The following is a 13,314-nucleotide window of genomic DNA, read 5'->3' on the forward strand; positions in this document are numbered from 1 at the left end:
CTATGAGTCGCAAGTGACTTGAGAGCACATACCACCATTCAATCAATATGCTGAGCAAATCATTCAAGAAACTGGACTCTCTCAAGAAGAATGTGGCATCAGAATTGGAGGGAGACTAACTAAAAATCTGTTTTAGGCAAATTGCACAACTTTGTTTGCTGAAAGTGATGAGGACTTGAAGCACTTGCTTCAGATGATCGAAGACGTATAGCCTTCAATATAGATCACATTTCAATGTCAAGGAAACAAAACTCCTTACCACTGGGCCAATAGGCAACATCATGGTAGATGAAGAAAAGTTTGGATTTGTCAACAATTTCATTTTGCTTGGATCCACAGTCAGTACCTATGATAACAGAAGTCATGAGAGAAAAAGACTCGTGATGTTGAGAAACTGCTGTCAGAGTTCTTCCCAAAGTGCTAAAGAGCATGGACATCAGTTTAATGACTGAAGTGTACCCAATCTAAGGCATGGTTTCTTTCAATTACTTGCTATGCATCTGAAAGTTGAGGAATGAATAAGGACGGCAGAAGAAGTGATGCCTTTAAATTGTAGTGTATCTGGAGTACTGAGTGACCCATAGACCGCCAAAGGAACAAACACGTCTGTCCTGGACCAGGTGCAACTAGGATGCCCTTTAGAGTCTAGGATGGTGAGACTTCATCTCACGTACTATGGGCATGTTGTCAGGAAGAGTCAGCCATGGGGGAAGATATCATGCTGGGAAAGGTGGAGGGTCAGAAAGAGAGCGAGATCCTGAACAAGAGCGATTGGTATAATGACTGCAACCATGAGACTGAATTTAGCAGAGATCATGAAGTTAGTACAGTTTAAGGCAAAGTTCGGATTGTTGCACATAGGGTTGCTAACAGTTATGGTGGACTTTATAATACCCGACAACAATGCAGGCAATTCTGACTGATGGCCTGCAATGAGGGAAAGCAGTGTGGATACATCTATATCTTCCTTGACTTTCTCCCTGCCTTTTGTAAGACTGTCTACCTTCCCTCCTCTCAGTAGCTGTGTGAAGACTGGTTATTTTTCAACCCCCTTTTCTGTAGCCTGAAGGTGTAGGGGGGATAGTCCATCTGAGTGGCCTAAATAGTCTTGCTAAAACCCCAGAGTTTCACTTCTCTCTGAGATAACAGCTACCTATCTTTTCACTGGTGCCCAGTCCACCTGAGCAGGAGCCTGTCCGCTTCCCCCGGGTCAGATTGTTCTGCGGCTCTCTCTGGCCTGGATTGCCCTTCCTATTGCTGACAAAGCCCCAGAATCCAGCACTTTTCCTGGAATTTTCCCAGAACTGCTTATTCATCTGACCATTTTCATTTGACTTGCCTTGAAGCTGGAGAGCATTAATGAGAGTCCCGAGGATTTCACTAATTGAGCATTTTCCTCTTCTCTGCTTGGAAACGGGAGAAAGGAGTTGGGTAAGTGTGGAAGGAACCCTGCCCCCTTTCTATCCGAACTCCCACTTTTTTTTTTTTACATTCTGGTTTATTTGTGTTAATTTTATCAAACATTGTATACTTTTTAAAAAAAATTTATTTTAATGAAAGGTTACAGGCACTTTGGATTTCCATTCATTCATTGTTGCACTTTTCTCCCTGTCCACCTCCTCTCCCCCAATTTGCTTTTCTCTTTGAAAAGTAAAACAAAAAATTCTTTCATTGTTATTCAATCCCCCCACCCAAGTCCACTTCACTATGCTACCTTCAGTCTGGACTCCAGTCCTAACAATAATATCTAATCATATATCCCTTTTAAAAACAGTTCTTTCCCTCATCTGTTTCAATGCAGTATGCATTATTTGTCCCATCTTTCTCAATCTACCCCCAACCCCTATGTCAGTCCTCTTTTATAACAGTGGCATTATGCCTAATTGTCTTTTTGTGACTGAGATATTTCACTCAGCATAATGTCCTCCAGGGTCACCCATTTTGTGTAATATTCCATGAGGTCCTTGTTTTTCAATGCAGCGTAGTATTCTATTGTGTGAATATTTGGTGCTGATGAATCAATTTCTCCTTCTTTCTCTCTCTCTCTCTCCCCCATTACTGCCTCGTTTGCACATGCATGTATTTTCTAAACATTTTATTGGGTTTTGGAAAAGGAGAGTCTGTGATTATTCCTACATTATTAGGGTTTTAAAAGCAGAAGAAAACTTCTATCCAATTCACTTTTTAATATTTTGTTGCTAATATTTTTAGGTTAAAACACTGATATTGTTGTTGTGTACCGTTGAATCAGAACTGATCCATAGCTGACCCTTTAGTGGGTTTTCAGAGACAGTAAATAGTGCTTTATAAAACTCTAGGAACATCATGCTTGGGAGGTTGGAGGGACAGTGCAAAAGAGGAAGACCCTCAATAAGATGGATTGATTCTGTGACTGGGGTAAGCAGGGTAGGTGTGTTAAAGACAATAAGGTTAGCTCAGGATAGAGCAGAGTTCAGAGCTGTTGTACTTAGGGTCACTAAGAGTCACAAGCAACTTGATAGCACATAACAACAGTCTCTCATTCCTTCAGTATATCTCATACTGGTCCCTCAGAGAGCCTGTACAGGGCCATTTCTCTTTCCATATACATTCATTTGGAGAATTAATCAATACACAGTTTTTTTAGCATTTATTTCATGCCAGAATCTAGCAAGGGATTAAAAAAGGCAGGGCCTCTGTTCTCAAGATGTTCACTGGGAAATAGATGCAACAGACACTGTATTAGTTTGGTGGGTTGTTTGTTTGTTTGTTTTCTACTAGTTTATTTACAAATTCGAATACATTGTTTTTAAGAATAAATTCTTTCAACTTCCCTCACCCCCCTACCCAGTAAATTGTACAACTCCATGATTAAACCACCCCTCCCCCTGCACATCCTCATCCCTCTGCTTCCACCCCTCCCACCCCTTTTGGATTCTTATACTCATTCTACAGTAATGGTTTTATACAATATTTATCCTTATGGGACTGAGTCAGTTCACTCAGCATAATGCTCTCCAGTGCCTCACAAGTTAGGTAATAATTTACAGTCATTGCTCCTGCTTGCTGTGTAGTATTCCATTGAGTGAATATAGCATAATTTGTCAATCCATTCCTTTGTGGTTGAACATTTGGGCTGTTTCCATGTTCTTGTGATTGTGAATAATGCTGCTATGAAAATTGGTGTGCAAATCTCTGTTTGTGCCTCAGTTCTCATATTCTCAGAGTACATTCCAAGTAGTGGAATAGCTGGGTCATATGGAATTTCTATCTTCAGCTTTTCGAGGAAGCGCCAAACTGCCTTCCAGAATGGTTGTATCATTTTACAATGCCACCAGAAATGTATAAGAGTTCCTTTCCCACAACATCCTCTCCAACATTTATTACTTGCTGCCCTGTTCACCTTTGCCACTGTTACCGGAGTGAGATGATATCTCATTGTGGTTTTGATTTGCATCTTTCTTATGCTGTATTAGTTTCTTATTGTAACTACAGTGAATCAGTGCCTTCTATATACTTTGGCCATGTTATTAAGAGGGGCCAGTCCATGGAGAAAGGCAAGATGCTTGACAAAGTAGAGTCAGGAATAAAGAGAATTCCCTCAACGAGCTGTATTGACACAGTGGCTGTAACAGTGGATTCATGCACAACAGTGATGGTGAAGATGGCGCAGGGCCACGTAGCATTTCATTTTGTTGAGCACAGGGTCGTTTTTAGTGAAACTGGATTGGAAGTTACTTGACAAAAGCACCTAACAAAGGCAAGGGACTTCCATCTTTCTTGGCTTGTATCCCATTTCTCCATACTCAAAGTGAGCAATGCAACTTCCCTATGACCTTGCTTTCATACCCATACCTGACTGGGTAAAGTTATCCATTTGAAAGATTTCCATAATTAAGATTATTTTTGTTTTTTAGTACCATCCAATTAGAACTGACTCGTAGCTGACCCTCCAGTGGGTTTTCAGAAGCAATAAATCACATTGGAGGAGACTGCCCATTCTTCTCCCACATGGACTCATCCAAATAAACCAAAATAATCCCCTTATCCCATAACCTTTCACTTTATCAAATCTACACAGTACCTTTGCCATGTAAAATAACATGTTCTGGAGAACGTTTCTGTATACTCAATTAAAGGTTCCAGGGATTCACGCATGGACATTTATGTTGTTGCTGGTTTTGATAGGTGTCAAGTTGACTCTGACTCATAGCAACCCTGTGAACAACACATCGGAACATTACCTTATCCTGTACCATCCTCACAATTTCCACCATGCTAATGCCCATGTGTCAAACCAGCTTGTGGAAGGTCTTTGCAGGACCATTATTATTCTAGTTGAAACTATTATTATTTCTTTTCTTTTTTTCTGGTAGGCAGAATAATGCATTATTCTTTTAGTTGAAACTCTTATTACTACTATTATTTATTTCCATTTCTAATGTAGGCAGAATAATGCTCCTGCAAAGACTATCATGTGTGTATCACAACAAATTGTGGCTAACATTGAGAACAATGAGGATCTCAAAACACTTGATTGTTCTCATGCAAAAACTGTACCTAAACCAAGAAGCTGTTGTCCGAACAGAGCAAGGGGACACTGCGTGACTCAAAATTAAGAAAGGAGTGCATCATGTATGTATCCTTTCTCAATACCTTTTCAGTTTATGTGCTAAACAAATAATTCAAGAGGCTGGACTTCATGAAGTAAAATATGACATCAAAATTAAGAGGAAGACTCATCAACAACCTGCATTATGTAGATGACACAGCCTTGCTGAAATTGAGGATAACTTGAAGCACTTGTTGCAGAAGATCAAGGACTACAGCCTTCCATATGGATTGCTTCTCAATATCAAGACAACAAAGATTCTCACCACCAAGGCAATAGGCAGCATCACAATAGATGGAGAAATTATTGAAGTTGTTAATAATTTCATCTTGCTCAGATCTGCAATCAACACCCTTGGCACCAACAATCAGTCAGGAAATCAAAAGATGAGTTTGCATTAGGAAAATCAGCTGCCAGGGACTTCTCCAAGGTGCTAGCCTCAAGACTAAGGTGTCAGCCTAAATACTAAGGTGTGCTGCATCCATGGCATGGTCTTCTCAATTATTTGCTATCCATCTGATAGTTGGACAATGACTAAAGATGACAGAAGAATTTGAATTGCATCACTGAAGAAGAGTACTAAACATATCACGGACTGCCAAGAGAGAAAATAGGTCTGTCTTGGAGGGGGGAAACCAAGCTGCTCCTTGGAGGCAAGGATTTTAAAACTTCAAGTCCACCTCAGACACTTTGAGCATGTTGTCAGAAGGGACCAGTCCTTGTAGAAGGACATTATTCTTGGAAGGGTAGGTCAGCACAAGAAAGGAAGGATGAGATGAGATCAGATGAGATGGACTGAATGAAACAGACTTTACCCAGTCACTCTGACAAACATGTCAGAGATGATTGAGAGATAATACCTAGGTGTCAGGTACCTCTCCAAGTGCTGATCTGAATTAACTTCTTTAGTCTCCAACTACACCCCTATGAGATAGAACTGTTAACACATCCTTGTATATCTGAGAAGGGTAATGTGTGTAGAAGTTAAATAACTGGTTTGAGATCTCACAATCAGTAAGCAGCAAAGATATTTTTTTTTTCAAATCCAGCAATCCAACTCTACAGCCTATACTCATGTTCTTAAGCTCTTTCTTGTGAAAATGATGTCAATAATGCAAGTACAAAGTGTAGCATTCAGAGAAAGAACTAAGGTCAGAGTCGTGAACAGGTGGGCTTTGTGTTCAAGGAGGAAATAATTCGGCTGGATCTTTAAAGGTCAGTGGTTCATCAGGTAAATGGCCCACAGAAATGAGAGGCTGATATGGGAACTTTGGAATGGTGCAAGAGTGGAGAGTGAGGGCATGTGAGTTAAAGAAGCCAGTATTCATTGCACTCCATATTTAACAAGCCTGCAGATCCCATGCCCACCATGAGAATGAAGTCCAAGAACACTAGATCACCAAGGCTTTGTTGAGTACGCATGTCCTTTCCTTTCTAGTTCTGTTCACATCTGGATCCTTGCCTCCAGTTAGCCATGTTCCTCCAGCCTTTTTAGTCTGTAGTTTTAATTTGGTCTCTGACCTACCTTCTAAGGACTTGGACTCAGTTCTGTGGATCTTTGGGTCTCTGGCTTTCCACAAGCTCATTTTGGCCCTGAGGGCCCCAGTTCCCTTACCAGCATATATCCAGACATAATGGGGGGAAAGGGACATCTCAAACTGAATACATGCATCTGAATAGCAAAAGCTAGCTCACCTATTATTTCATTTTACTTAGATCCACATTCAATACTCATGGTAACAGCAATCAAGAGATCAAAAGATAAGTGGCATTGGGAAAATTGACTGTGATGGACCTCTCCAAAGTGCTAAAGAGCAAGAATGTCATTTTAAAGACTAAGGTGAACCTGATTCAAGCCATGGTATTTTCAATTGCTTCCTATGGACCTGAAAAATTGGACAACGAATAGGGAAGACTGAAGGAGAAGCAATGCCTTTATACTGTGGTTTTGGAGAAGAGTACTGCATAGTTCTTGGACTGCCAAAAGAACAAGCACATCTGCCTTGATGGAAGTGCAACTAGGGTGGTCCTTGGAGACAAGGATGGTCAAACTTTGTCTCACATACTCTGGAAATGTTTTCCAAAAGGGTCAACCTTGGGGGAAAAAATACCATGGTGGGAAAGGTGGAGGGTCAGAGAAAGAGAGGAATACTTTTTAAAGGATGAATTGACAGTAACTCTAACAATGGACTTGAACATGACAAAGATTATGAGGATGGTACAGAATAGGACAAGGTTCAGATCGGTTGTTCATAGAGTCACTGGGAATTGTGGTCAACTCAATGGTGCCCACAATAACAAATCTCACCTAAGGTTGGCTGGACGGTTGGATCCCAACCAATTTCATTAAGTGGAGGACCTTCTTGAAATGTTAAAAGTTCATGACTTCTCACGTGATAGCTATTGTTATCTTTTAAAATAACTGCTGACTAAGACAATACATAATGACAGAAATGTACACTAATTACTGATGCTTATTTAATGAATTTACGTCTTCTTTATCGGTGTATTTATACATTTATAATAAGAGAGATCTACAATCTCTAATCACTTGATTTGGGGAGGATCTTGTTTGGAATTTTTCAGTAACTTTGTAGCAGCAAACCATCTGGGGGTATGTGGCAAAACCCTGTCCTGAACAGACCTGGGTTATTAACAGTCTTTTTTTTACACCCCATTAATACTGAGCATCCCCAAATTTAGCTGCAGAAATTATTGTGTTTGATTCCAGACGCTGCCCTAGGCTCAGCTGGGAATGTTTCTAATATAAGGTATAGACATTTCATTTCCTCTCTAAAACCTGAAATGTCTGAATTCCAAAATGCATGTGGCCCCAAAGGTTTGTAATAAGTGATTGTGAGCCTGTGGGGTGTATATATCTAAGGTACATTATTTGTTTGGTTGATAATCGGTGCTTCGTGTAATATGGCCCCACTGACACCTGGTAGCAAGTTCCCTCATGTGCACACGAAGCATTCTCGGCCTACTTTGCAGCTTTACCTACTGTCTTTTGTCCTAATTTAAGAGCTCTTAATCCAGGAACTACCTCATCTCCTGGGGGCTAGTTCTCCTGCTTAAAATAAATACTATATGACTCCAGTGTATTTAAAGGAAGCATTACAATATAACATGAAGCTAACATGATACCCCTGCATTTCCGTGTAATGTGAAGCACAGGAAGGCTTGTGATCACAAAGTGGAATTTTAGAGGACAGTATATGTTGTCCATTGTGTGTTATATGATGTGCTTTGATAGAACCAACAGTCACACTCATCGACTTGGGTGATTCTCTCAGACACTCCCAGAGCACAGCAGAGCAGAAGAGATGCAGTTGGAGTGCTGGAAGCCTGGGTTCTTACCCTACACTTCTGGAAAACAGCTCACAAGTTGCTTTACCTCTCTCAACCTCAGAGATGAAAAGAAGCAGGTTTGATTAACTGTGAAATGTTAGACCTTATGACTATGAGGAGTGCACTATTTTTGTAGAAAGATATACATCCCACAGAACCTTATTTTTAACCCATGCCAGTTTCCTGTAGAATGAAATGCATATTTTTTATAGATCAAATTCAACATATGTGCCTGCTAATAAACCATCCTCATTTATATGCACTTTATAATTCATAAGTAAGCTTGCTGTGAATTCCAGGCGATTCGATGGCACATAACAACAGCTGTAAAAATAGTGGAAGCAGCATGGAGGTGGGCATTTCTGACCTCCGTTGGCTCCACAGGGGGAACTGTCCTCATCGACAACATCTACAGAGCAGAACTAATTCCCAGGAAGTCACACATGGTCTTTATATTACTTTACCTTTTCAACTAATTTTAACACTAACCATAGTGCTCTCACCACTATACTACTTGGTCAAAAATATGTTGTAATGGCCACACAGACCGCACATGAACCATTTGTTCACTTTGTAGGTTTACTAGGGAAGTTAACAGGTTGGCAACATGATACAGTTCCTTAGGCAGGACAGCTTCTCAAGTGTCCTCACACACACTTCAACATTCAGCTCCACAGCTTAGGTCAGTTTTAACAAAATTCTCTTAGTTCTACCATTTTGGGCCTCTCCCCCTACTCCTCCAGGAAGCTTGGGCAAAGGCCCCTGTCTATGACTCTGTAGGGCAGTAGTGTGAACTCCGTCCTGCTTCATGTGGCTCTGTTTCTTCACTAAGGCTGCTGGTGCTTTTGTGTAGGTACTATTCTGACTGGTGCAGGAATTTCTGGTCCCAAAGGATGCAACACACTTGAGCATGATAGAGATCATAAGGATTGCATGGGATAGGGTAAGGTTCAGATTTGTTGTTCATAGAGTTTCTGAACTGTAGTCAGCCTAAAGGCATCTAACAACATGTAATCCTCTTGCCCAGTGATGTGGGAGTGCTGGTGGCTTAGTGGTAAGGATCTACACTGCTAACCAGAAGGCATGTGGTTCAAATCTATCAGCTGCTCTGTGGGGGAAAAAATAGGCAATCTCCTCCCATGTGATTACACTACCTCTGAAAACACTCTGGAGTTCAGCTATGAGTCAGTTATAACTTGACAATACAAAACAACAGAGACAAGTTATATGGAGAAAGTTAAAGCTGATGGCTGGAAAAGTTATTTTGAACAATAAACCCACTACACCATAGTAATCAAAAGAATCAGTAATTTATCAAATGTTTGGCTGAAGTCAGCAAATGAATAATTCTCTTCCACCTCTCTAGAGATAGCTTCTGAAGGAATCAGTCCAGTTAGGGTTTGGATCCAATGATGAACTCATAAATTCAGGCCTTAGTATGCATCAGACACCATGCTGGTCAAGGAAAGAGTGAGAAGGAGGCAATGAGGTTTGCACCGGTTGGCCTGAGATCCAGGTTCTTACCTAGATTTCACAGCATTCTGGTATCTGCTACCCCCCACCAAACCATTCTTAAGTCTTAAGATAATGGAAGGAGTTGTTAACTGGCATTTAGACTGAAACCCACCCATTCTAACACATCACAAATTAAGGTTGCATACTTATGGCAGAAAGTAGGAAATTCTTCTGGTAACAAGTTTTGCCTGTTTGATTCTTTCTCCAACAGAATACTGACTTTATATTTCCTCTCTGTACATAGAAAACATCACATTTCAATTGCCTGTGCATACAAAGATGAGCATCACTCAGGGGTTATAGCCGTAACCATCAGACTCAGCCGGGCACACAATCGCCAGCAAGTCCAGGACCCTTCAGAGAGCCAGAGGTGCCCTGGTTCTTCTTGGTACCATGTGTGATCTGCCTAGAATGAGGAGACAATCATGTTTGAACGTAATTCAGGACAAATGCTGTCGCCCTTGGTTCCCACTCTACAGACACCAAGGGACGTGGTTCTGGTTTCAGCTATCTTTGGTTGAGGTGTCTCCCTGTAAGGCTCATTGTTCAGACAAACAGATGGTCAGCGAGACAGGCTGAGTCAGGGCATACAGAGCTCTCTCTGCTCTGTGAACCCTGTGATTGCTTGCAAATGAGGATGTGGATGCACATTTGGAAATGTGTCTGACGAGCAGAAGTGCCTCCTGCTAAGACCAAATCCTTGGAACTCTTGCTGCTGTCTCTCCCACACCCCTTTGCCCCAGTTCTGCCATTGCAGGTTCCTGGAGTCAGCTACTGTTGAGTATTCTATGATGACCCCATGTACAACAGTAATAATAAGACAATATGCAGACTGCTCTACCTTTCCTCTCCTCAACATACTACCTAATGCACTGATGTTAAACTAGACTAATCAGGATGTGGCGAAGGTCAGGAATAAATTCAGGATGTTCTTCTTACCACCATGCCATCCTGTGAGCAGTGCAGATCCAACAGTTGTGATCTGCTGGGATTCTCACTGGCTGGTCTTTGAATTGTGGTTTGGCAAAGAATATTGAGTATGTCATGAACTGCCAAAATAAAACAAAAAAAACCCTCCAACAAATCTATCTTGAAGGAAGTAGAACCAGGGTGCTCCTTAGAGGCAAGGTAAAACTTTGTCTCACTTACTTTGGATATGTTGTCAGTATGTTAGAAAAAGACACTATACTGGGAAAGGTGGAAGGTCAGAGAAACAGAGGGAAACCCGCAACAAGACTGACTGACATGGTGACTCCACAACGGCCTTGAGCATATCAGAGATGATGAAGACAGACAGGACAGGGCAAGGTTCAGATCTCTTGGTCATAGGGTTGCTACAAGTTGTAGTCGACTTGATGGCCCCTAACAACAACAAATTTTCAGAAGGAGATTGCCAGTGTTTCTTCCCAATCCACCTCAGTCTGGAAGCTCTGCTGAAAGATCTTCAGCATTAGAGCAACACATAGACTTCTACTGAGAGGTGGTGGCTGTGCAGAAGGTATGTTGGCTGGGAACAGAAGCCAGGTCTCCCATATGGGAGATGAGGATGCCACCGCTGTCATTTTCTGTGGTTCCAGGTAGATGAAAAATATTGCCCTTTCTGCTACAAATAGGACCTCTGGGACAATGCTAGAATTACCCACAACAGTCTAGGGCTGGGGGAGCTGAGAAATAGGAATTATATATGTATACCTGAAATGGGGCCCAGTATGTTTGTCAAGAAGCACTCTTCAAGTTTGATCCTGGGTTCTGGTTCATTATTTCCCCCCTTGGAGGGAATCACAATAGGTCTGCTCTGTAGAATGCTCCACTGTGGAGTCTTGTGAATCCTCCACCTGTTAGCACCCAAACTTCACAACCTCAAGCTCATGTTCTGGTTTGGTTCCTTGTTGAAGGCTCCCCTTTCCCTCAGAAAGGCAAGCTCTGTTGGCACAATCCCTGGGGAATTGCACTGTCAACCCAATGGCCGTGTGAATCCACCAGCAGCTCTGAGGGATAAAAATGTCCACTCTCCTTCCATGTGATTAATAGTCCTAGAAAACCATGGAATGGTCAACTATGAGTCAGTTCAAACACATAAACTATGAACCGAGTTGTTTCCTTCAGATGGAGTCCTGGGTGATGCAAATTGCTAACACACTTAGCTGCTAATCGAAGGGTTGGAGCATGGAGTCTATATAGAAGCACTTTGGAGGAAAGTCCTGGTGATTTAATTTCAAAAAAATAATCAACCATTGAAAGCCCAGTAGAGCCCAGTTCTCCTGTGACACACATGGGGTCACCAGGAATCAGAGTTGACTCCATGGCAACTGAGTTTCTTTCTCCCTCAATTCCCCAGGATTCGCTTTTCTTCCCTTCTCTCTGCCTTCAAGATTGAGGCACTTGGGAACTCATCCACAAAATTCTAACAACCTGATATTTCTTCTATGAAAGATTTACAATTTACATAAGAGCCTGTGGAGGGAAGAAAAGTTATGTCTTGGGGAATAAACTGCAGAAGGTGGCAGTGCAGACTCCAGAGATAGACAGACTAAAGGGAAATGAGGTTTAGGTTGGAGCTACCATGTCTTAAATCAAACCACACAGACAGTCGTCTTATTTCCTTATACACAAGATCTACTCATTTACTGGCAAAGTGAGGCTCGAAGAACAGTGGGACAGCCTAAGGCTATTTCTGCTTTGGGGCTGAGCCCATAACTGGGTCAGTGAACTTACACTGCAGTGACCTGCAGAGGTGACGCCAAGACCTGCAGACATGGGGCCTGGAATGGCTTCCTCTCTCTCCTAGACCTTCTCTTCCACTTCTCTGTTAGGGAAGAGTGGCCTCTGAAACTAGTCCCTTCCCTTTGCTCAGTGAAGCAGTGAAGAGAGAGTTGCAAGCTTACTGAGCGGAAAGGCTTTAACAGTGACAAGGAAGAGATTACAATATTGACCACCTACAAATACCATCCATCAGGACCACCCCTCACCCACCAGCTGTTGAAGCGAATGGACCAGGGTATGACAAGAACAGGAGAGGACCGGAAAGGAGGGGGGCTTTCCTTAGCATTGCCCACCAATGGAGGCCCTGCACAGATTTTAAAGTCCAATCTAGTCTCCCAGGGTAGTACAGAAAGCATGGAGAAGGGGGAAGTATACCATTCATAGCAGTGGCACAGCTCGTTTAGTGATTGTTTTTGACCCCCGTTATTTTGGGGAATGGCATCAAGTTAGGGCCCAACTCAGGGCTACACCAAGCACACAGTATGAAAGAATCTTGCTCCAGTCCTGTGCTCAATTGTGAATCAGATCATTGTGATACATAGGGTTTACACTGCATGGGTTTCAGAAGTAGATGGCCAAGCCTTTCTTTCTAATCTTTCTTAGCCTGAAATCTATTCAGCATCAGGGCAAAACATAAGCTGTCACTGATGGATGTTGGCTTACTAATTGAACTGGGGTCTCCTACATGAAAGAGAAGAATTCTACCGGTGAACTACTACTAACTGCCCTTCCCTGTGACTGTTATGTGTTGTCCAGTTAGATTTGACTCAGTGCTCTCTATAAGACAAAGTAGAATTGCTCCAAAACATTTCCCAGGCTGTAATCTTTACAGAAGCAAATTGTCAGGTCTTTTATCCTGAAGAACTGCTTGCTAGATGGGTTTAAACCATTGACTTTTTCAATTAGCCACTGAGTGCTGAACCATTGTGCCACTATGGCTCCTTTTTCTTTGACTTTCTTACTTTCTCAACACCATCAAGCTGGAACCAATCCTAGCTGACCCTCGACTGTGTTTTCGAGGCTATAATTTGCATAGGAGATTGCCCATCTCTCTTCCTTGGACCTGCTGGTGAATTCGAACCAACAGAGGCCTT

Source organism: Elephantulus edwardii, unplaced genomic scaffold (assembly GCF_000299155.1).
Source record: "Elephantulus edwardii isolate Elephantulus edwardi_28Jun2011 unplaced genomic scaffold, EleEdw1.0 scaffold00034, whole genome shotgun sequence".
NCBI classification, from domain to species: Eukaryota; Metazoa; Chordata; class Mammalia; order Macroscelidea; family Macroscelididae; genus Elephantulus; species Elephantulus edwardii.